Below are 25,983 nucleotides of genomic sequence, written 5' to 3'. Positions count from 1 at the left end.
ACCTCCAAATTCTTTAAAAGCTACAAGAAAATCATAATATATTAAAATAAAGTAATTAGTCATATGGTTCTTATAATTTGGAAGATAAAGTAAGGAAATGGAAATAAATTCCTTCCCGGGAATTTATAGGGCAGGGAAAAACCAGGGGCGTCATTTCAAACTTCACTTGGGGGGGCAAGAGCACCACCGACATAAGACTTTCACGTTTTGTACTAGCATATTAGTAGGCAATCTATTAAAGTATATGTATTTCTCAAACTCTTCGGGGGGGCAATTGCCTCCTCCTGCCCCACCTAAATGACGCCCCTGGAAAAAAACCGGGAATATTCCCATTTTTTAAATTCCTTCCCACCGGGAATATTCCCTCTGCCCATCACTAAGTAAAACCACGTGTTTGTTTTTTGCTCAATTTATCCCCTTGGATTAGGTCCTATTACCTTATATGATTACATGGTTGTGTATACTGGTCCATTCCCTATTATAAGACATGGGTATATTGATGCACCCCTTTAAAAATTTGGGAAGAGTACCTTGGCACACCCCTTTAATTTTGGAAATTGCCCAATTTAAACATTTGGTATAATAGTATAAGACACTAATATATATTACTATAAATTTGGGTGGACCATCTCGTTCCCTTTCATGGGTACGAAATTGCCAAATTTTAGTACAACCACGTGTTTCGTTTTTGACCTAATTTATTCCCTTGGATGAGGTCCTATTACCTTATATGATTATATCGTCATGTATAGGGGTCCATTTCCTATCATAGATACATTGATTCACCCTGGGAGGGGTACCATAGCCAATCCTTTAAATTTTGGAAATTTTCCAATTTAAGCACTCGGTATCATAGTACATGACCTCAATATGTATCATGATAAATTTGGGTGGTCCACCTTGTTCCCTTTCATGAGTAAAAAAATTGCCAAAATATAAACATAAGCAATATGTTGTACCACGTGTTTGGTTTTTGCCAAATTTATCCCGTTTGATGCGGTCTTATTACCTTATATGGTTATATGGTCATGTATATAGCTTCATTTCCTATCACAAGACATGGGCACATTGATGCACCCTTTAAAATTTGGGAGGGGTATCTTGGCTCATCCACTCAGTTTTAGAAATTCTTTAATATGGCATTTGGTATCTTCGTACATGTCTTCAATATGTACCGCTATAAATTTGGATGATCCACATCGTTCCCTTTCATGGGTAAGGAACTACCAAAAATCAAATTTCGGAGGTTATTGACACTTTTGATAAGGATTTAGCACGTTATATGGTTTATTACCTTTATATGTTTATGTTCCCTTTCAAATTTGGGAATTACCAAATAACAAAATTCTGTAAAGGTTTTCTAGGACCCATTGTAGATGTTGGTGTTCCTCTTATGGCCAAATATTCAAAATTTAAAGGTCATTGAACTATTTTTTTGATACGGCTTTATTATTGAATGCATACAGGATTTATTACTTTTCATAAGACACAGGTGTATTTGCGTAACAATCTTAAATTTTGGGAGGGGTACATTTCTTATTGTCATATCAATAATTGGTAATTGTTCTTAAAATTGGGTAGTATCTCATTCATTGAATAAATTATTGTCAAATATGAGTATGATCACGTGATCAGTTATTGACCTATGATATGATTAGGTGTTCAGGGCATTGGTACATTTAGACTTTGTAGGATAATTTGAGAATTGTCAAATGAAATTGCGTCATTGGTTTTGATTATTCCTGCCAAATATAAACGTAAGAAATACGATGTATCGCGTTATTGACCTTGATGAGGTAGTGTACAGGGATTCATTTCCTTTTCAAAATTCGTGGAAGTTATCAAATAACACGTTTCTAGACAACAGCTGGTTCTGCTAAGATAAACAATTAACGGACATTATTGACCTTATTGAACATATAATGATATGATTATTTCTAAGGCCTGTTTTAGACGAAAGCATTTATCGTAGCATTTCTAGTAGCAGATGTGCTGCCAAAAATACTGTATAATATTCTATGACATCAAAAGTATATTGTGCTCTTACACGGTAGCATTTTGATAAGCATTTTGTCCTGACGTAGCAAACAAATCACTGGAGAAGAGCGAAATTATGGCTCCAAAACTAAAAACATATTTTTCAGTCACTATTTCTTCTAAATCCCTTTTTCGCATATGCTTATTATGATACAAAGGACTTTTAACGGTGCAGTTATACTATACAGATCCATAGATTTTAAAATTTACAGAAGCAATTTCTAATATTTTAATAGAGTAGTGTATAAGTAATGGAAATATGGTGTGCACTTACATCTGAGATGCGTATTTATACGTGAAAATATAGAAATTAAAGTCGAACCTGAAATGCACGTAATCTTCGATAAGCTGTCATAAAATTTTGGCAAGTCTGTAATTTCCCAATTTTGTATCCAGAACAGAACCCAACCAACCCCTTCGCGGCTTCTAACCCGTTCTCACTACTACTACTACTACTACTACTACTACTACTACTACTACCCGTTCCTACTCCTATTCCTACTACTACTACTACTCTTACAATTACTAATGCTACTGCTACTGTTACTATTACTAAGTATTCCTACTTCTACTCTTACTACTACTTACTCATCCTCCTCCTCCTACTACTACTACCACTTATACCATGGATCCGTATAGTAAAACTACACGTTGCCACCTGTTAAAGTGAACCTGCACCGGAGAATGCAAGAGCACACCTCAGAAATGAATGCTGAAGGTACAATAAATGAAACGAGAATTTTTTGAAAGTGAATTTCTGTGAGGATCCGTATAGTAAAACTGCACGCTTTTAACTTTGTACAAACAAGGATGTTTCTCATTTTTTAAAATCAACATAATAATAGTATCCCTACTCCAACTCATTCTTCTTTACTACAATTCAATTTCCCACACAAAACAAAGAGCATGGATATTTGAAACAAAATCTTTCGCTTGCTTTTAACACACCACGGCGCTGTAATCAGAGCAGAAATGCTGGGTAAAATGCTAGAAAACAAAGCAGGTTCTATCGACAAGAAATGCCATAGGATATGCCAAGGCATGGGAAATGCTATAGCATTTGCTACCTAACACGGTAGGATATCGATGATACGATTTTTGCTACGAGAAATGCTTCCGTCTAAAACTAGCCTAAGACTTAGGTCTATCAAGAGAAATATTCTTTAAATTTGGGGATTGTGATAAACAGAATTTTAACATAAGGAGCAAAATTTGAAACACTACATTGAATTTAGTCACAGCTCATAGTCTAAAATCTTTTGTGTTGATTATTTGACCTTGAGCTTTAGAATCTGATAGCTAACCTTATTGAATCTTATGAGTCCCATGTTTTGTTTGAAATATATTTATTGGATAATAGCTTGCGAAGAGGAATTCTTTATCGTTAGAAGTACACATCTTTCCTGCTGAAACGCACTTGCTCAATTGATTTCATGGTATTTGCTGATTTCATAGAGTTATTGCTAACGTCATTGGAAAGAAATGTGCTTACGTTTGAATTCATGATTTAATCACAGTTGCTGACGTCATCCAGACCAACCAAATGCATACAGCTACGTCTGATGTCAAAGGAGTGTGCTGACCTTTGAATTCATGATTTCATCACAATTGCTGACGAAACCGTCTGTGTACTAAATTCAAATTGATGACTTCGACCCAAGAATAATTTATAACATAAAGATGCAGACCCAGTATTTAAGAAACACAGCAGTTCTTCTTCGTTTGATGCTTCTATGGGTAAATATCTTGCTGGTAAAATTATATTCTTATCGTTTTCAAGCTTCACTACGATTCTTAATCCAAACTTTGTGGAGATTTTTTGGCTAGCTAAGATTCTATAAGGTACATTCTCTTGTAAATCAGTAATCTTGGTAAATGATTTCATCACATCACGTGTGTTTAGAAACTGCAGACACGTAGCCATGATGACGTTATCATGAATAATAACTCGAACGATACTTATATATGATGCAAAACTGATGACGTTGCATTATCAGTTTCTGACGTGTACTAGTCCATCATGCTAAACAATGTTGCCAGATGTTTTTGTTCTAAACAGTTCCGTTTCTTTACTAATGGGTGCACAAACTTAAAAAATGTCAAACCAAAGTTTCAAACAAAAAGTTTACAAAAAAAATTCGAACAAAAAACATTGAAACAATATTTTGAAAAAAAAATTGAAACGAAAAGATTGGAAACGAAAAATTTCAAACAAAAAATTTCTAACGAAAAAAAAATTCAAACAAAATTTTGAAACGAAAAAAAATTCAAACAAAAATCTTGAAACAAAAAATTTTACAACAAAAAAAATAAACAAAAAAATTGGAAACGAAAATTTTCAAACAAAAAAGATTAAAAGGATAAAATTTCAAACCAAAGTTTCAAACAAGAAAAATTCAAACAAAAAATTTCGAAACAAAAATTTTCAAACTAAAGATTTCAAACCAAAGTTTCAAACAAAACTTTTCAAAGAAAAAATTTTCAAACGAAAATTTCAAATACTTTTTAAATGTTAAACTTAAAAGTGAATGCAGCAGTTTTGAAAATCATCAACCAACCAGATTGCACGAAAGATAGTGATCAGCCAATCAGATTGTACGAAAGATAGTGACCAACCAATCAAATTGCATCAACAATAACTTTGCCAGTGTTGTAGCATGTATTCCCTTGAGACTATGAATCATAAGATTCAATAAGGTTAGCTATCAGATTCTAAAGCTCAAGGTCAAATCAATCACCACAAATGATCTTAGAATATGAGCTGTGACTAAAGTTCAATGTATTGTTTCAAATTTTGCTCCTTATGTTAAAATTCTGTTTATCACAATTCCCAAATTTAAAGAATATTTCTCTTGATATACCTAAGTCTTAGAATTAACCCTCCAATACGCGCGCGGGTTACTATTGTAGCCCAGCGTTTTTGTTTTCTTTGCCACAAAGTAATTCGAGATACTAACTCAAAGGGTTTCTGTGTACCTTTCTATCAACTATCATTCTGTTTGTTTAGTGGGTGGTCGAACATAAAATCGAAAGGAGCTCATTACAATTCTGCTTGAAAGTTTCATGGGCTACACCTGTATCCCGCGCGACTATTGCTGTCTCGAGTGTTCCAAAACATCAAAGTTTTTTCATTATAGTTTGAGTGTTGATCAGATGGTCAATGATTTTGCAAAATGCCAATTCTGATGAGGAATATTTTCTAGAAGGCTTTAGTGAACATTTTGAGATCGCAGGAATGTATTTTCGGACAAGAAATAGTGAAAATTCAGAAATTGTGACTGAGAAATCCGGGCGGCAGGGATCACTGATGCCTGTTGATGATAGTTGTAGTAAAGACAGTTGTGAAGTAAATTATTATCTAACAAATGAGAATCTCGAATGAAAAAAGTAAAAGAAAGAAAAAACACTCCTCGTAATATTCGCACTCGTGCTCATAATATTGTGCTTCGTTTTCCAGGACCTAAAGGTGATTCTAGATCTGAGTTGTCGCAACTTGAATGTCTAGAACTACTTTTAGATGCAAACATTTTGAGACTTATTATACCAATATTTACATTGACAGTGTTAGATTGACATTTGTACTTAACCGTGATGCAAAACTTACAGATGAGACAGTGTGTGCCCTTAGTTGGCATTTTGAAGTTTTGGTGAGTGGTCAAAGCTTGAAGGAAAGTGTGCACTGACCACTCATCACTTGTGTGCAGAACATGCTTAGAAGAACATGAATAGGGAAACATAAAAAAAAATATATGAGTGCAAATAGCATATGTATAATTATACAAAATCGTAATCAAACTTTGATACCAGAAAATTATTATGCTGAAAAGGTATATGTTTTATGGATAATACGTTTATTTATAAGCTTTGTAAAATGTTTGAAAAATTATATTTATTTTTTCAATAATTCTAACATATATGTTTACGATGAAGGATGGTTTAAAATGCGCCAGATTCGTCCATTTATTGTAAAATACAAATAACTTTTACAGTCTTATTCGTATATCACTTTTGAAAAAATGAGTGGTGTTGGTCTTATTTGTATATATATAGCTTTCAATATAAACATATCTCTCAAATTGTGTATAAAACCCTTAAAACAGTTTATAAATACAATTTTCTACAAGAAAGATAGAAATATTAACAAAGCTAGGCAACATAGTAAAATAAAAAATGGGCTACATTGGTAACCCGCGCGACTATCCACGTCACAAAAATCCGCGCGCGTATTGCAGGGTTAATCACATTATTATATGTTCAATAAGGTCAATAATGTCCGTCAATTCTTTGTCTTAGCAGAACCAACTGTTGTCTAGAAACGTGTTATTTGATAACTTCCAGGAATTTTGAAAAGGAAATGAATCCCTGTACACTACCTCATGAAGGTCAATAACGTGATACATCGTATTTCTTACGTTTATATTTGGCAGGAATAATCAAAACCAATGACGCAATTTCATTTGACAATTCTCAAATTATCCTACAAAGTCTAAATGTACCAATGTCCTGAACACCTAATCATATCATAGGTCAATAACTGATCACGCGATCATACTCATATTTGACAATGATTTACTCAATGAATGAGATACTACCCAATTTTAAGAACAATTACCAATTATTGATATGACAATAAGAAATGTACCCCTCCCAAAATTTAAGATTGTTACGCAAATACACCCGTGTCTTATGAAAAGTAATAAATCCTGTACGCATTCAATAATAAAGCCGTATCAAAAAATAGGTCAATAATCTTTAAATTTTGAATATTTGGCCATAAGAGGAACACCAACATCTACAATGGGTCCTAGAAAACGTTTACCGAATTTTGTTATTTGATAATTCCCAAATTTAAAAGGCAATATAAACCTATAAGGTAATAAACCATATAACATGCTAAACCCTTATCAAAGAGGTCAATAACCTCCGAAATTTGATTTTTGGTGGTTCTTTACCCATGAAAGGGAACGATGTGGACCATCCAAATTTATAGCGGTACATATTGAAGACATGTACGAAGATACCAAATGCTTATATTAAACAATTTCTAAAACTGAGTGGATGAGCCAAGATACCCCTCCCAAATTTTAAATAGTGAATCAATGTGCCCATGTCTTGTGATAGGAAATGAAGCTTTATACATGACCATATAAACATATAAGGTAATAAAACCGCATCAAACGGGATATATTTGGCCAAAAACCAAACACGTGGTACAACATATTGCTTATGTTTATATTTTGGCAATTTTTTTTACCCATGAAAGGGAACAAAGTGGACCACCCAAATTTATCATGATGCATATTGAGTAGTGTTGTAAATAGAAAAAAAAAACGTTCGTATTTTTTCAGAAATTTACGTTTTTTTAGAAAAAAAAACATTGCCTCTCGTTTTTTCTAAATTTCGTTTTTTTTTCAAATAGTCATTTGTAATGAATCTTACGTCTATTTAAGTATGGAATATTTTTATGTAGGCGTAATCACCGTAAAATGCAACATAAATTAAACGCTAGATACTGATACGCTACAAATATTTTACAATTTACATTAATACCATACCTATTAACAATTCGGGTTTCAACAGTTTTCATCAATATCAACTAAAAAATAAAAGTAGAAATGAAATTTTGTTTTTTCGTAAAAACAGGACTTTAGTAAGTATGAAAATAACGTCACGAACAGTATAAATGTCAAATAACTTGTCTAAAGGTAAAAACTAATACTAATTTGCCTAATAGTATTTTTCTAAATATCATATATAAATAATTTGTCGACTAGATATATATATGATATGCAGAGCCGGCTCTACCATATATGCAACACGTGCATTTGCATGAAGCGGCAAGTTTGGAGGGTCCGGCAAAATCTGTCATAATTATATTATTTAAATTAAATATTTCTTGTTAGAAACATACTTCATGATGATGGTAGTTACACTTACTAAGCTGACCTATTTGAATACTACCTTCTTAAATTATGTTAAGGTTGCATTAGTTTAAAGTCACATGGACAATGCTAAATCAAATGGTCAAATAAATCCGAGCACAAATTGTTTGTTGTCAAATGCAAGAATTCAATTCTCGAATAGTAGCGAATATCTGTTCCCTTTAGTAAGTTATCACAGTTTTGATATGACAACTAGTCTTGATTTAGTCAGAAACAAGTTCCTTATCATTGAAGATAGAAACAAGTTTTTTTTAAAAAAAAATTAACAGATGTAGAAGAAAAATAAGAAATAAAGATAAAAGAGCTGGAATTGCAAACTGATACATTGATATTGAAGCTCGATATTGAATTCTATAAAAAGGATTACCATCTTTCCTCTGCAGGTGTGTTTCTTTATCTTTCACTAACATAATAGATTAATATTTAAAGAAAAAAAAACAGACACAACGGGATTGCATTTTTAGTAAGTATTTAAGCCTTTCTGAGTGCAACTGCACTTACCCTCCCCTTCGTTGTTCATGCTGGAGTAGCATACTTAAAATCATGACTTTTAAGATTTGTTCTTTCTGGAGAAAGGGGAGGAGGCAAGTTGTGCCATTGCACGGGCGACAAATTGCCTAGGGCCGGCCCTGATAATATGTATATACAAGACATGAATATAGGATAACACAATTTTAAGCAATGCAGGCTGTTTCAAAATTAATATTAGGGTTTTGAAACTTTGTAGTATCTATTACAATTAACTTACGATTATAAATATTATATCAAATGAAAGAGCAACTCACAGTTTTGTACTCACGCATGTACATGCATTGTTTCTTCTGTCTGCCGTTAGAAAGAGCAAGTAGCAAAGATGGAGACTAGAGAGCAGAAAGCTTTTTGTGTTTTAATAAAGACTGAATCTGTAAAGTGCAACCGTCTGTGTGAAGAATATGAAGGAGACGCTTGCAACTACATCCTTATCGTTTGTAGTTGATACAGGCCTAAAGCCTACAGACTACGGTTTACGTGCCAATTTCGCAAGTGAAATATTGCTGCATAACAATGAAGATTTCCTGGATCGTGTCGTCTTCAGTGATAAATCGACATTTCACCTAAGAGCTAATGTGAGCACTCATAATGTTTGCATCTGGCCGTCTGCAAATCCTCAGATGGTAGAGTTGAAACGAGACTTCTCTAAATTGAATGTGTTTTATGCCATATGGCGGAAAGTTTATGGGCCTTTCTCGCCTATCGACTAGATGTGCGCCGTGTGGCGAATGAATCTCATATCGAACACATGTAGCAAAGACTGTTTGAGGTAGTCTTTTACTTGATGCATTGCTTATAATTGTACGTAAAATGTAATAAGTACTACGAAGACTTAAAACCCCGATATTCATTTTGAAACACCCTGCATTTCTCACCAACAGTGTTGGAGCTAAGATGTAAAAAGGAGAGAAAATTTTCCTTATAAAGTTATTGTTTACAGTAACGATATTAGTATTAGTCTAGACTATAACTACAACAACAACACGGGTTAGTAGTAAAAAAAAAGTAATAAAATGTACACTCGTTGGCCCAGGTGGCCAAAGTGGCACACACGAGTGTGTCACTTTTTTAATCCGCTCCTGTGTGGACATTAATTAAGATATCGGGATATTATTCTTGGCAAATATGGTTGGATCATAGTTTATGATATTAATTTCTTCTTCTTCTGGTGTCGAATTTCCTTCTCAAATTTCACCCTAGTCAAAAATTCGAGAATTTTCTAATTTGGAATTTCTTTTACTACTTTTTTCCTTGTAGCTTCCTTCGTTGTAGAAAAACCTAATTAAGACTTGCCAGGTAGACACCGCGGATGGATACCTAACTGTTGACATCAATTGGACGGGCCTGCGCGCAGTGTTGTCAATTAGGGAAATTAAAATTTCCCTAAATTTCGGCAAAAAATACGAAATTTTTGTTTATAAATCCGTACCTATAAGTCCGAGTGCAAGTAAACTTACGCCAATCTAACATTTGTCCTTGCTTAACAAACGCAAGTACAGATCGTTACAATGGGGTAATTAGGGGGCGCACGAAAAATTCATATTCAGGTTCTAACCCTTGATTTTTGTAGCGTTTCCCTACTTTTCTGTTTACCATAATATATTTTTGATAATTAGAAGCTTTTTTCCTTAAATATCGCCATAATACTTGTAGTATATACTAGTGGTGTACCAATGTTTTTTTTAATATAGTTTTCACCTGTCTGGTAGCAGTGTTGCCAGTTATAGAAAATTTTCATTCCAGATTTTAGGGGGAAATTTTGGGAAAATTATCTGTTTTGTCTCTATTATTTCCCTTTTTGTTGGCTACATTGGAACAAATGTACCATTATCTGGAAGTCTCGTCTTTGCTCTACACAACGCACTATAGAATGCTTCAATAGGATAATTAGGAGAAGTACAGTTGAGGTTTACAGTAGACCTTGTTCTCTAATTGGAAATGTAACTGATTTTTTAAAGGTTAAATGAGATATTTTTTATTGACATGTTTAATTTATTAGATATGGTCACAATACTTGTAGGATATACTAGTGGTGTACCAATATTTAAGATAGTTTCCGTCTGTCTGGTAGCTGTGTTGCCAGCTACAGAAAATTTTAATTCCAGATTTTAGGGGAAAATTTTGGAAAAAATTACTTTTAGTTTCTATTATTTCCCTTTTGTTGGCTACACTCAAACAAACGTACCAGTGTCTAAAAGCCTCGTTTTTAGCCAACACAGCGCACCATAAAAAGTTCCACTAGAATAAATAGGGGGAGTACAGTTGAGGTTTATAATAAATCCTGTTCTGGAAATAGTGAATTTCTGAGGTAGAATGAGAGATTTTTTTTTAAATTTCATGCTTAATTTGTTAGATATCGACATGATATTTGTAGGATATATTTTTGGAGTACTAAGGTTTATTTTCAGATAGTTTTTGTCTGTCTGGTGGCAGTTTTTCTGGCTAAAACAATTAATTCCTAATTTTAGGTTAAAAATTCGAAAAATTTTCCTTTTCCCCTGTATTATTTCCCTATGTTGGCTACATTGAAACAAACGTACCACTACCTGAAAGCTTCCTCTTTGCACTACAGAACGCACCATAAAGAGTTTCAATAGGGTAATTAGAGAAGCTGTAGCCCCGGCACATCTGTTGATTTTTGCTTGTGAGGCGTAAAAGTGTGAAAATTTCTTGTGTATGACGACAGAGAATTTTTCTTTCTCTCTTTGAATGGAAGCCAGCGACTTCAGGATTTCACTGTATCTTGTCAAGACAACAAAGATTTTTTTAGGTGACTTGAACCCATATAGCAGCAGTGGTGTTAGATACAAAAAATTTTGAAATTCAGTTAGGAATCTTTTTGTAAATTTTCAACCCTACATTTCCCTCAATAATTTCCCACCCATTGGCAAACCTGCAATGCAACTTACACCAAAAAATAGTCACATCCATTTTCTAAAAAGCAAGATCTTAACCATATCAATCGAATGAATGGTTTTTGAGCAATAAGTCACTAACTGAGAATGTAGGAAAACGCCAAAAATGAACTGGGTCCGAATGGAATAATCACACAATTTTGCTCGTATAGGTACAAAGAAACAAACGATTTGTAAGTTACGAGGGCTTCGACTCAAGTTCTGTTGATTATTTCAATAATCTGCAACATAAATCAATAAATAATAGTTGCCAGAAAAAAACAGACATTTGAAAAAAAACATGAAAAAAACGTTTTTTTTTATTGAAAAAAAAAACTTCACAGAAAAAAAAGGTTTTTTACAACACTAATATTGAGGTCATGTATTATGATAGCGAATGCTTAAATTGGAAAATTTCCAAAATTTGTGGGGATTGGCTATGGCTTCTCCCGGGGTGAATCAATGTATCTATGATAGGAAATGGACCCCTATACATGACCATATAATCATATAAGGTAATAGGTCCTCATCCAATGGAATAAATTAGGTCGAAAACGAAACACGTGGTTGTACTAAAATTTGGCAATTTCGTACCCATGAAAGGGAACGAGATGGACCACCCAAATTTATAGTAATATATATTAGTGTCTTATACTATTATACCAAATGTTTAAATTGTTCAATTTCCGAAACTAAAGGGGTGTGCCAAGACACCCCTCCCAAATTTTTAAAAGGGTGCATCAATATACCCATGTCTCATAATAGAGGATGGACCAGTATACACAACCATATAATCATATAAAATAATAGGAACTCATCCAAGTTGATAAATTGAGCCAAAAACAAACACGTGGTTGTACTAAAATTTGGCAATTTCGCACCCATGAAAGGGAACGAGGTGAACCACCCAAATTTATCATAAGACATGTTAGGGTCCAGTACTATAATACCAAATATATAAAATGAGCAATTTCTAAAATTTAAGGGGTGGGCCAAGGTACCCCTCCCAAATTTTTAAAGGGGTGCACAAATATACCTATGTCTTATGATAGGGAATAGACCCCTATACATAACTATATAACCATATAAGGTAATAGGACCTCATCCAAGGGGATAAATTGGGCCAAAGAACAAACACATGGTATAACGTATTCCTTACGTTTATATTTTGGCAATTTTGTACCCATTAAACGGAACGAGGTGGACCACCCAAATTTATCATAATACATGTTAGGGTCCAGTACTATAATACCAAATGTTTAAATTGGGCAATTTCTAAAATTTAAGAGGTGAACCAAGGTACCCCCTCCCAAATTTTTAAAGGGGTGCACAAATGTGCCCATATCTTATGAAAGGGAATGGACCCCTGTATACGCCCATATAACTATATAGGATAATAACACCTCATCAAAGGGGATAAAATCGACCAAAGCCAAACACGTGGTATAACGTATTGCTTACGTTTATATTTTGGCAATTTTGTTCCCCTAGAAGGGAACGAGGTGGACCACCCAAATTTGTCATAGTACATATTAAGGTCCTGTACTATAATACCCAATGTTTAAATTGGGCAATTTCCAAAATTTAAGGGCTGGGCCAAGGTACCCCTCCCAAATTTTTCAAGGGGTGCACAAATGTACCTATGTGTTATGAAAGGTAATAAACCCCTGTATACGCCCATATAACTATATAGGATAATAACACCTCAACAAAGGGGATAAATTAGGTCGAAAACCCTCGAAATTTGCAGTTTCCGTTTATTTCCCTTGTAGGAAGCCATGTTGTTCATGTGTCATTATATCATGTTTAAGTAAAAAGGATGCTAGGCGGACACTCATTGTGGTTTCTAAGATTTTTGACAAAATTTGCAGAAGCGAAATATGCCTATAATTTTCAAGCGCTGATTTGTCACCTTTTTTATATATTGGTTTTACTTTTTGAATTTTTAATATACTAGGGAATTCTCCACTTGAGAACGACATATTTATGAGGAAACACAGGGAGTCAGCAATATATTTAATGCTTCTCTTTTCAATACTTGGCGGTATGCCGTCTACGCCAGCTGACCATTTAATTTTCATTTTCTTTACCATTTTATTATTTCTGCATTAGGGCCATTCCATGAGAAAGTGAGCCTGAACCCAGATTTTCGAAAACTGTCAAAACCAATGCATTTTTACGTATATATGAAGTAAATAGAACGAAATTTACTTTTCCACAGAGAAAAACTTATTTATACTTATTATTCACGTAAAAGTTTAAGTCTAAGTTGGTAATTTGTAACCTGTCGGCTGCGAGGATTTTTTTAAATTTGTGTTATTGGCAACATTTTACGGTATATGGTGCATGTTTGGATGAAGTAACTTCGAGCTATTCAAGATGCCTCTTTTTGCTACAAGCTGCAGTTGAAAAATGGTTTACAGAATAAAAATTGTTTATAATATCATTAAAGATATAAACGTCAACTGGTGTCCTGCCCGTGATAGAAAATTACCAAAAGTTATTGTACTGAATTACTAAATTTGAGGATGTAATTCGTACTTAGTAGAAGTAACAATTTGCATGTGTACTTCACATTTACCAAATTTTGGACTAATGCTAACAATATATTTCGATTTATTTCCATTTGAAAACGTGTCCTGCCCGTCACAGTGGGCATGCCACTGGTGGGATAGTTTTGTGTACATTGGTTATTCATGATAGAAAATGATTCCATGTGTACTAAAATAAAGTTTTCTAAGCATAAACATTATTTACTTAAATAGAGGATTATGTATTACTGTCAGTATGATGCTTTAACTGAAAATAAGTGTCATATAAATATTATCACTAGCGTCACCTTTTTGTTCGTTTCAAGGGAGAAGTGGATGGGATTGGAGTACCTAGAAAAAGGCCAGTATGGAACTTTGTGAAACAAAAGAAAGTAGAATGTGCTGCTGATTTGGTAGCAGCTTTAAGCTCTTCGTTTCATAATATATCTGTTTTACTACTATCATCAGCAGAAATTGAATAAAAGACCCTTTGAATAAAAGACGGGAAAAATGCTCTTGTCAATTGAATGTCTCCAATCAAAACAGTTTTTTTTTTCTGAAATTTGACAGCGAAAATTTGGTAGTTCGTCGAACTTTTAAATCAGAGCTGCATCCGTGTAAAATCTTTAAATTTCTAACATACTTTTATTCAGATTCTGAAAATGATCATTCCGAAAGCTATGAAGTTATCCTGAGGGACGACTTAGGTGTGCATGTTAACAAGGTTTCTGTTAGACCAGCTGTTGAAGATATAACACAAGGAACATTTTTGTTGATGGAATTTTTCTCTAGTAGACACAAAAAGAAAACATAGACATGTAACTATCGCACAAATCCCAGTGGAAGAGGACAAAGAAGTTAAGAAAATTCGTATGAAGACCGTAAAATTTTCAAGACTCTTGAAGATGTGTCTTACGTGCATTTCGATCAAATATTACCTGTGATGCCAGCAGTGCCGTTCCGTGGAGGGAAGGGGCGAGCGGGGTGGCGGCCCTGGGCGTCAAAGTAAGCGGGCGCAAAATTCAAGAGGAAAAAATATAAGAAAAAAAATGGAAGGGAAAAAGTATTAAAAAGTGTTCAAAATCAAGAAAAAGCCAGGTTTATTTCTAAAAATTTTCTTACGCGTCGCGGCAACCACGGTGACGCTTTGCGGCTGGTCTGTCGACCTCACTCATATTTACGGGGGCGCCGTCGCGACGCGTTGTATACTCTCGCCTCGGGCGCTGATTTCCCATGGCACAGGCACTGGATACCAGCACCTATTTTATATACTGTTAAACACTGTTTTTTACGAATTTTCGTAAAAGGTGTTTGTAAATGGGCAAATAAAATCATTTCCTAAAGTGTAGGTAGTGAGAAGTAAGTGTACGACATATTATTATTTTTATGTAATAAAAGCGAGCCTCAAGTAAAGTAAATAGAATTATTTGTGTACAATGCTATAACAGAAAAGCAGACATTGACTTATTTTCGATTTTATTTTATTTTTGAAATCATTCTTATTGAGGTTTTTTGTGTTGATTCACACGGTGTCCTGTCCATGACAACCATGTGTCCTGCCCCTGACACAGTAAAGTTTAGTTTATTTTTAATATAAATATTCGGCAAATTTCTCTTATGTGAAGTTTAAAAATTTCTAATTGATACATTTCCGTTTAAATAAAAACATTTTGAGCTAAGAATTCACAGAGTTTTGTAACATTCACTTGGTGTGTCAAAAGTCACTTCTCTTTTTTGTCCCTGCCCGTGACAGACGTTTAGGGATTAATATTTGCTAATCTTTACAGAAAAAAAAATACTAAAAGCATCAGATACATATACTTTAAAGTCTGTACTGCTCATATCTCATACAATTAGCAGAATTTATGCTGTACTTTTAGAAATATACAATTTTAAAGCATCAAAAGGGTAGTGTAAATGTCCTGCCTGTGACGATAGAATGGCTCATTTGTAGCTGGATGTAGGTATATTGTATTGTTGCAAAATTTGAGAATATTTTCGAAGTGGACAATGCTGGATCATTATTGTACGTTTGTAATAAGTTGGTGTAATAGTTATTAAATAGGTCAGCAATTATACGAGGATCTTTTATTATGTTGCCATTTTTAATTATCTCTAAATTACCGTCATCATTACGAGTGTTTAAACTTAACTCGCTCTTCACTAGTTTCCACAACACCTTCGACTTATCTGATTTTTAATGATTGTGTCATTGTGTAATTTTTTTGCTGCTTTCAGAACCCGTTTGTATATGTTATGGTATATTTTGTAATATATCGCTGTATATGGTGATATATTTCCTTGTGTTTTAGAATTGTTAAGAAGTCTCATTTTTTTACTTGCTATTCTGATCCCTTGTGTTACCCAGGGTTTTGATTGTTTTGGAGAAGTTACACATTTTACAACAGGGAATGCTAGATCGAAATAGAATCTTATGGTGTCAATGAAGTAACTGAACGCTTCATTAACCTCATTATGTATATAAAGCTCGTTCCAATTTTCTTCCCTGAGAAAGTGATTAAAATATTGTATATTTTCATCATTAAATTTTCTTTTGTACGTTACAAACTTGCTTTTGCATTACAAAGACATCTATTAGGAGTTACAAACTCCTATTAGGAGTGTAAACGTAGGATGTTAAAAGCTATGTTTTGCGGGTCGTATCTTCACAAATTAGTCATGCGCGTTGCAGTTGTGCGAGATACACAGTAAAGATGTAAGGCATGCAGTTTTATGAGATACAAAGTTTTTGCACTATCCTGGTTTGCAGTTTTGGTGGTACGTGCACATCCACCATCGCTAACCCGCCTGCCCCTTCGGACGCACCCAGGCTCATCATCTTGCACCCTCGCGCATTTGTGCTTTTCAGTGGCTACCTAGCACTGGTTGATTCATAATTTTTCACAATGTTTAAATGGCGTCCAGATCCTGTTTGTAGAAGTGTTAGTAACGTGTAAGCCCTCTTATAATGCATATACACCCAGAAATGCAGCTCTTCCCTATAGAAATACTTTGTAAGATATTAAGAGTTAATTTCCTGATGAAAAAACTTAAAATACCTTCATACTGTGCTGAAGTTTGATTCGAAATCATTCCACACAATAACTGAATTTCGCCGGAATTGGCGCTTACCAGTCTTTTCAAGAGCGGCTCACATACATTACCTCATTACCATCAATATTGAGTAAAGGATACGTACAAGCTAAGTTTATGCGTACAACTAAAAATAACGTTTTTTTTTTAAATCAGAACTCTTTCACTAATTTCCTTGTTATTTCTTCCCAAAACATTTACACTGCACTATATGAAAATGATCCACTTAGCGCAGATCACGATTTCCATAGACATTTAGCGTCCGGAAGTATGGCATAAAATCTACAATGCAGAAAAAAATATATGCTAGGAGGCAGCAAAAACAGGAACGCTAACAAACTGCTTCACTGCTGTTGCGTCAAATATGATGCAAATATGTTGCTACCGCCTTGAATAAGACTTATCGGCAATTTACAGAAGTAACATAAAGTAAGATAGGTCAAATAGGGTAGAGAATAAACTCTTTGAAATTTAAGAGATAGGCGGCTGACAAGAGAGAACACTATGAACTACAGGGAAACATGCGGTTTTCAGAGATAAAAGAGAAAAAAATTGAGAAGAGAAATCGGTGCCGTGAATAGAATGGAATCCAAGTCAAAAGGTCCCGAACCATAAGAGAGAGTAGAACTGGGAACGATAGAGAGAGTAGAGAAGACATGAAAACCACAAATGATTACCTGTACCAAGGTCCACTCCACAGTCACAGTGGGGAGAGGGACGTTGACGGAGGCGAACGATAATAGGTGCGACATGAAGACGGAGTTGGAGTAAGATACGAATTTGAAAGAGGGAGAGGGAGGGAGGTAGAAAGAAACCAAGGAAGGTTAGAGGGGAAGGGTGATGCCAGTACCAATTAGCTGTAGGACTTTGAGAGTTACAATGTTTGCAATGCTTTAGTCGACGAGAGAGGGAATGGGAGCGGTAAGAGGAGGGTATGAGTTTGAGAGAAATCGGGTGACCAAACAAACTGCCACGTGCAGCGCGATTTGCTGATTCATTGCCCACGACTACTGATGGGTAAATTCCCGGGAATATATTTTTCAAGAATATTCCCAAAAATGGGAATTTATGTATAATCACAAAGAAAATTGCATTCTGTTACTATATTCTAATTTCAAAGTTAAATTCGTTTTTATATCACAGTATATTATTACAGTTGTCTCCAAAGGAGTCTTTAAAATATATATTCTGAACGATGTTATGTTATTTTATTAATATTTTATTATATTTAGATAGTACGCATAAATGGATATTTATTTACAAGATGTTCTATGAAAGTAAATATGTTTCAAAAATGGTATAGTAAGTCCATATCCTTTTCAACCGCTAAACAGTTTAAATTTACATGTAAGTGGATTTTCTAAACTTGACTCAACTACTGATATAAAGATAAAACATTTTTACATGTTATAAAAAAATTAGGTTGTGTAACTGTCAGAAGGCACATGTCCCACAATTTTGTCAACATTTGGGCATAAATATGTATGTTCACATTATTTGCAAGATACTTTCCTATCTTTATAATTTTGCATGCAACATTGCCACACACGACCTTTCTTCCTGCCCATTTCTCGAAAGTTTATGCGCTAATTTACATGTAAAAGAAGTCCGAGTATCTCTTCAGAAATTCGAGTCAGAGAGAGAAAACAGACTGACGTCTATTACTAACGGTAGTTCAGGATTTATTAATAGTAGTTCATCCCTATTTCTACATAATTCTACATTACTTTACAAAATTGATCCTTTTCATCATTTGTAAATTAGTACTTTGCTACATTTGGTTTTGTTTAGCTTTGGGGGCCCACATATTCCACCTACTTTTTTGCGACATTCTATTCCGATGAATTTGTTTTATGGTTTCAAACGTTAAACTACGTTACCAGCATTAAATTCAGACAGCATTGTAGAGCGAGCGCAAGCGAGTGAAGGCGGGTTAGAGCTCCGCAGGCCACGTTGTTTTCTATCTTCGTTACCAACAATTCACTTTCTTTTCTCAAATAATGCACTTACCTTTAAGGTTTGTACAAATTCTCTACTGCCCTAAAAAAAATTGTGTTGGATAGTTTTTTGACTACTTGAACACCACTATGAACTCATTTCTTCCGTAAATCATCCTATATTTTGCTAGTTTTAGCCCCCCAGTACTAAACAATTACCCTACATTTTAGTGCAAATGGAAATTGAACTTAAAAATCATATTATTAGTTATATAAACACAGTCAAAAATTTTAATTTCTTTAACCTCCAAATTCTTTAAAACCTAGAAGTAAATCATAATAAATTAAAATAAAGTAATTAGTCATATGGTTTTGGAAGATAAAGTAAAGAAATGGAAATAAATTTCTTCTTGGGAATTTATAGACTTGGAAAAATCCCCGGGAATATTCCCATTTTTTAAATTCATTCCCACCGGGAATATTCCCACTGCCCATCACTACCCACGACACCCACGTGACTTTTCACTGATAAAAAGAAAGTAGAAAAGCCATGGGTGGTACGTAGAGCTACCAACGATTTGATCTATAAAATAATACGGTCAGTTGTAGAAGTCCAAGGGTATGGTTTAATGTGAAAAAAAGGGATTTGGAATCAGTAACAAGACATACTATAGCATAAGGATGTTGAAGAGAGTGACGGAGGGCAGCAGCTGCAGAGTAAGCTTCTGCTTGAAAGATAGAAGTAGAAGAGGGGAATTAAAATGTTGATTGAGAAAAGAATCGTAGAAACACGAACCGACACAGTCACGTGATTTAGAGCCATCTGTATATAAATAGTGGGTGTTGGAGGGGAAGTAAGAAAGCCAGAAATGGAAAAGCGAAAGATAAAGGCTGGGATATTGGAGACCAATAGAAGAGGGAGGGTAAGAGGGAAGTTCGATATTGAGATCTAAGGGTGAAAGAAAATAATGATACAAATAAGACAAAGGGGTCCGAGATCCAGAAAGTAGGGGAAGGAGAGGGGGAACAGTGGTATAACTGTAGTAAATAAAGAGAAGGGAGGACTGATAGAGACGATGATTAGATGATGTATGTAGGTATGATAATAATTGGAATTCGGGGATAAAAGCAGTGGAGGTACTGGGGAAGCGAGAAAGGCAGAAGGTATCACTGAGGAATTTAACATATATTGTTAGGGGAGGAAAACGTGCGTCCGTAAATACAGCTGTGGCAGTAGTAGTGGGTGGGAGTAAGAGAGAACGACAAAGGGTGCAATATTGAAGGGATTAGATGGTGTTAATGCGTTTAACAGGTTTCGGGGAAAGGAGGAAAATGTCATAGGTAATCATAGGGAGGCAAACTTGACGGAATAGGGTAAGGAGGTGACGAATGTCCACTCTCCAACGGGTATTACTGATTATTCGATGAAGATGAATATAACGGTCAGTTTTAATTTGTAGGTATTGAAAGTGAGGAGTCCAACACAAAGAGGAATCCATGTGCACTAATGTCCAAAATGATTGTCGTATATCTATTACTGTCTTCTTGTAAGAATATAATTTGATAATGATTTTGCAAGGTACTTTTACTACTGATGCTATGTGTATAATCGGAAAATGTATTTTTGTGGTAAATTTCAGAGGAAAAAATTATAAATACGAAAATTAGAATGAGTAAAACAAAATATTGCTAAATGGACAAGAAAGTTTTATTTTCGTTTTATTGTTCTTATTTAATGCTCTTTAGACACGAAATTTACCACATACATGTCTTTGCCGATTATACACATACTAGTAGTATAAGAAATACCAGGCGAATGCGTTATCAAATTATATTCCTACAACAACATATTTATACACATGCGACAATAATTTTGGACATGAGGTACATGCCCAAATATTTAACAGATGAGACCTGAGGTATTGAAACGCCACGGATGACTAATTGGAGAGGGGAAGTAGAACGTTTCCGGATAACTCCACAAGATGTGTTTTAGTCCAGTTAACTGAAAAATTATATTTATCACACCAAAGACGAAGGATGTGAGAGCCGTAGTAAGAAGTTTTGGGGCTAGGGAAGGAGAAGAGGTTGGAGTGTACACGATAATATCATCTGCAAAGCACAAAACACGAACGGTATTACCAAGATGACGGATTTGACGAGCGATATATAAATTGAATAAAAGGGGGGCTAAAACAGAATCTTGAGGAAGGCTTTGGGAAGTAAGTCTGGAGGTAGTATACTGGTAACCAGTGAGGATGTAAACAGTACGATTAATGAGTAAATTATATATGACACGGATAGATTTCGGAGGAAGACCTAGTTGCCACAGTTCGTCTAAAAGATAATAAAAAGAAACAGTATCATAGGCTCGTTCAAGATCTAAAAACACTGCGAACAAAGATTTGCGTTGAGTGAAGGCCAACCAGACATCAGAAACCAAAGTAGTGAGACAGTCATAAGTACATTGCCCCACACGAAATCCAAACTGATATTGGGACAGAAGATTGTGATGTTCCACAAACCATTGTATTCGATTTTTAAGAAGATGCTCAAAGACTTTTACAAAACAGGAAGAAAGAGCTATAGGATGGTAATGATTAGCTACCCCAGGGGTTTTGCTTTGTTTTAAGATAGGTTTTAAAAGGGCTATGGGTAATTCACGTAAAGAAAATGGCTAATACAGAGGCGTAACAGTAGGATCTTGAAAGAAAGGAGGAAACGAAATGAGAGGTAACATAGTCGTGGCCGGGGCTAATTGGGCATGAAATTGGGAAACCCATGAGTAAGAAATATGTATCCCAGATGTAAGGGAACGAACCGGACGAGTAAGGGAACGGTAAAAGGTCCAAAGTTTAAAAGGTTTAGTACCGCCAGTAAGAATAGAACAGAAACGTCCCCAAAGTAAACGGCGAGAGAGGCGGATATGTCGTTTGGCAAGAGCTTGTGCACGTTGGTAAAGAATAAAGTTAGATGTGGAACGGGTTCAGAGATAGGTTTGCTGAGCATGGAAACGTTGATTTATCTATTTTTGACATTCAGAGGTCCACCACGAAGGAGCGGAACGGCGAGTAAGAGAAGGGAAAATAGAAGGGTGTAGGCGTGATTGGCGGGTGCTGATAGCAATTTTATGGCGAAAATGGATTGCTTGGTCGTGAGAAGACGTGGAAGGCGGTGCTGATGGTAGATGTTGGAGGATAGTTTGATAGTGAGCCCAGTATAAAGAGGTGGAGAGGCGAGTGAATGAGGGAGGAGAGGGAGGTAAAGCCGAAGACAAAGACGGAGAAGGAGGGTCGGGGGAGGACGCATGGATAAGAAGTGGGAAATGATCACTGCCGAAAGCGTCAGCAAAGACATCTCAACGGATGAGTCGACTGAGAGAAGGAGAACATGAGAGGAAGGAGATTCGGAAGACCGGAGAATATGATTAGCAGTCCAATGATTTAGAAGATAACAAGAGGAATGAAAATAATCATCATAGAATTCATTACCTGCCGTATTGGAGAATGTAGCTCCCCAAAGGGGATTATTACAATTAAGGTCACATCCAAGATACCACGGAGAGGGTAAAGATTGAAAAAGAGAGATCCAGTCAGAGGCTAGCAGAGCCAACTCGAACAGCTTGACAATATATCTTGGAGTGTTGAAAGGGGATAGGAAGGAGAAAATACGGAAGAGATTTACAGATTCCGATGGAACTACCACTGTAATCATCAGCACGAAGTTTATGAAGCCAATTGTAATTAGAAAGGAGACGGGAAGAAGGTGTTTTAAGCCATGTTTCCTGTAAGAATATAAAATCAGGGTGAAAGTAGGTACAGAGTTTTTGGAGAGCATAAATATTGTGAGTGCAACTACGCAAGTTTCATTGGAGTATGGAAGGAAGGGATACAGTTAAGAGTTGCATAATGAAAGTGATGGTAGGTATTTCAGTATTTGTAAAAAGGTATTCAATTCTTGGGACGTAAACTCACGGACGTGTTTCCAGAATTTGAAGGATAGTCTTAAGAGCACTGGAGAAAAGGGGTTTAGTGCCACTCAGTTTGGTAGGAGAAGAGGAACTGAAGAGGATACTCGAAAAGGTGAACGTAAAGTAAAATCTGATTTAAGAGAAGTGTGCGTGGGCGACGAAGACCTTGAAACAGGTTGAATCCGATTTTTATAAGAATTAGAAGCGACGTGAGCAAAAGATCGTTTCTTTCGGTGTGTGTCAGGAGAAGTAGAACTAACAGTAAAAACGGGAGGAGGAAGTTTTGCAGTGCCTGCAAAGATAACGGGCGGTGAGAAGGAGGAGGAGGAGAAGTAGAGGAATGCGTAGAGAATTGAGGCGAAGGAACAGAAGAGGGTGTAGTATTATGCACGCGTCGTTTGGCTTCCTGAAAGGAGAGGTTTTCCAGGGCCATAAGCTGATTTATTTGGATTTGGAAGGTCCGTTCGGGACAGGTACGAGATGTGGCAACATGAGCACCTGAACAATGGAGACAGTGAGGTTGTGCTTTACAGACAGATGAAGTATGCCGTTCTAAGGCACAAGTAGCGCAATGGGGGCGCCATTTGCAATTTTGACAATAATGACCAGAATGGAAGCATTTATAACATTGTTTCAGTTGAGGTATATAAGTGACCACTGGAAGGCACATGTAAAAAAAGATACAATAGTCGGGCAGAATATTGGTATTGAAGGTTAAAACAACTATACTAGTAGGTGTTTTCGGAGAGGAAGAAGAGGATGCAGAGGGGAGTCGGGGAGGGAGCGCGGGGGAAGGAGCCCCCTCGACCGCTGCAGAGGGAGGGTCAGAACTCGGAACAGGAGAAGAATTGGTACGAAATATGCGTCTCACGTGGGTTATTTTAGCGGAACTCTTTATATGTGACAAAAGATCGGCTTCACTGAGAGACGGGTCCACATTACGTATATCACTTTTGCGGGAAACTTGATAGTTAGGCACATAAGCTTTCCAGTTATTTGCCTGTAATAACGGATTTGTAAGGAATTAGTTCGCTGCAGAACAGTACGAGAATAAACTTTAAGTAAGCTACGACCTGCTTGTTTCAAATCCAATACGTCTGCAAAACCATGTGTATGTAATGAACGACCCAATTTCCTAGGATTGTTCTACCAATACTGCCGGAATCCGTGATATGAACAATATAAGGGCCCAAATGATGAGCAGCTGAAACATTATTAGGAACAGTAGGTGTAGTAGTTGAATGATTATCTTTAGAATCGTTCACCAAAGCATTAGAAGTAGAAATAGTCGTCATCAAAGTGGCCTGGTTAGGCACAGAACCGTCGGAATTTGCCGCTATCAAGGCGGAAAACAAGAATATAGAGTAGATACGAACACAACACAACAAAATGACAAATGAACACAAGTTACAAATACAACCAAAGTATAGAAAACACGAGGTCGAAAATTCAGTAATCGCAGAATCACTATCACGAAAGAGAAAATCTAACCGCACACGAACAAACTACAATCCAGCCATTAGTTCTCAAACTCAGCATACCGAATGCTAACTAATCGACTCAGAGTAAAGCGAAGATATTGCGCAACCGGCAGTGCCGGGGTGGGTGGGTAGGAAACAGGCATGTCACCGATGGTGTTCATGTACGTAAGTCAGGATAATGCAAATATATATATAGGGTAAAAGTACAGGGAGAGCGGCGTTACGTGACACCTCTACCTACAATCCCCCACCTTTTCAGGTCTACTTTCATACTATATATATCTATATATTTATCTATCTATACATTTGGGGGCGCGGTGGCTCAGTGGTAGAGCGTTCACCTCTGGTGCTTGGGGTCCCGGGTTCAATCCCAGCCCCCGCCAAGTGAACTTTGTGGTGGACAAACACCGTGCTCGTGGGTTTTCTCGAGGTTCTCCCGTTTCCTCCCACTTTCTTCATTCCACCATTTCACTCATCTCTCATCATCACCGTCTCCTTTAGCCTAACCGGCATAACCGTGGGACGTAAAACTTAAAGATTTCATTTCATTTCATTCCTATCTATACATTTGTGGGTGGCCAGTAAAACCAACAATGCTACTAACATAGTTAGGGCTTAATCGTAGCAAGGAGCCTCCTCGAGGGCGTGCCTATGGGGAGCAGACGCGAAAGTGATGGTGAGTATTTGCGTACGCGATGGTAGTGAAATCTCGTGGGGTTTCGCAGATATGTGGTTACCTATAGCACTTGTAATGATTCTACATTAGCAATGCTACACTTGTACCCATAATATAAAGCTTTTGTATACAGTGCAGAAATATTACGCCGACAGAAAATAGTTTCCAATTTGCCTGAACTTGAGCTACCACGTATTATAAATTGTAATTCAGTTTATTTATTTTGGGCTGATATTTAGTATCTTCCCCAACGCATATAAGATATCCAGTGTTACTCACTTCAGAAAATATGTCTGAGGTAGCGAAGGGGGTTAGAATTTTCGCAGGACATCTTTCTTTACCTTTATCACAATCTAGGAAAAAACAAGGTACTCCGTTCTGGAGTCATGCAACGAGTTGAGAGAGATACTAAATGTCATTCTTTATTACGAATTGCAGGTGACGCGCTTGTTTGTTCATTGTTATGTGTAAGTGTCGAATACCTGCTGAGTAATGGTTCAGATTTCACTTCTCTTAACCGCTATACTAAAAAGAAAAGCCAATCTTAGTAAACATAATTATCGAGGGATTTCTCTTCTGTCAACTTCCTATAAAACCCCTTCAAACTAACAAATAAAAGGGGTGTTTTAACACCTTGATGTAAATGCATGCATAGCAAAATAAGATATACATATAATGAAATAAGTACCCTGATCATTCAGTCCCTGAATAGGATTGAGCTAATCATACTTACGATAGTATAGTGGCGTTGGTAGTTATAATATGTAAATTATACCTTAATATTGCCATGTCACTACCATGTCACGGGAAAGAACGGGGATTTTCATTATTACTACTGATAAATAGATTAATAATGACACTAGGAATCTAGTCTATCATTTTATTTACAGT

Source organism: Thermobia domestica, chromosome 17 (genome assembly GCF_964235325.1).
Source record: "Thermobia domestica chromosome 17, izTheDome1.hap1.1, whole genome shotgun sequence".
NCBI classification, from domain to species: Eukaryota; Metazoa; Arthropoda; class Insecta; order Zygentoma; family Lepismatidae; genus Thermobia; species Thermobia domestica.
Note: the sequence above shows the minus strand (reverse complement) of the source record.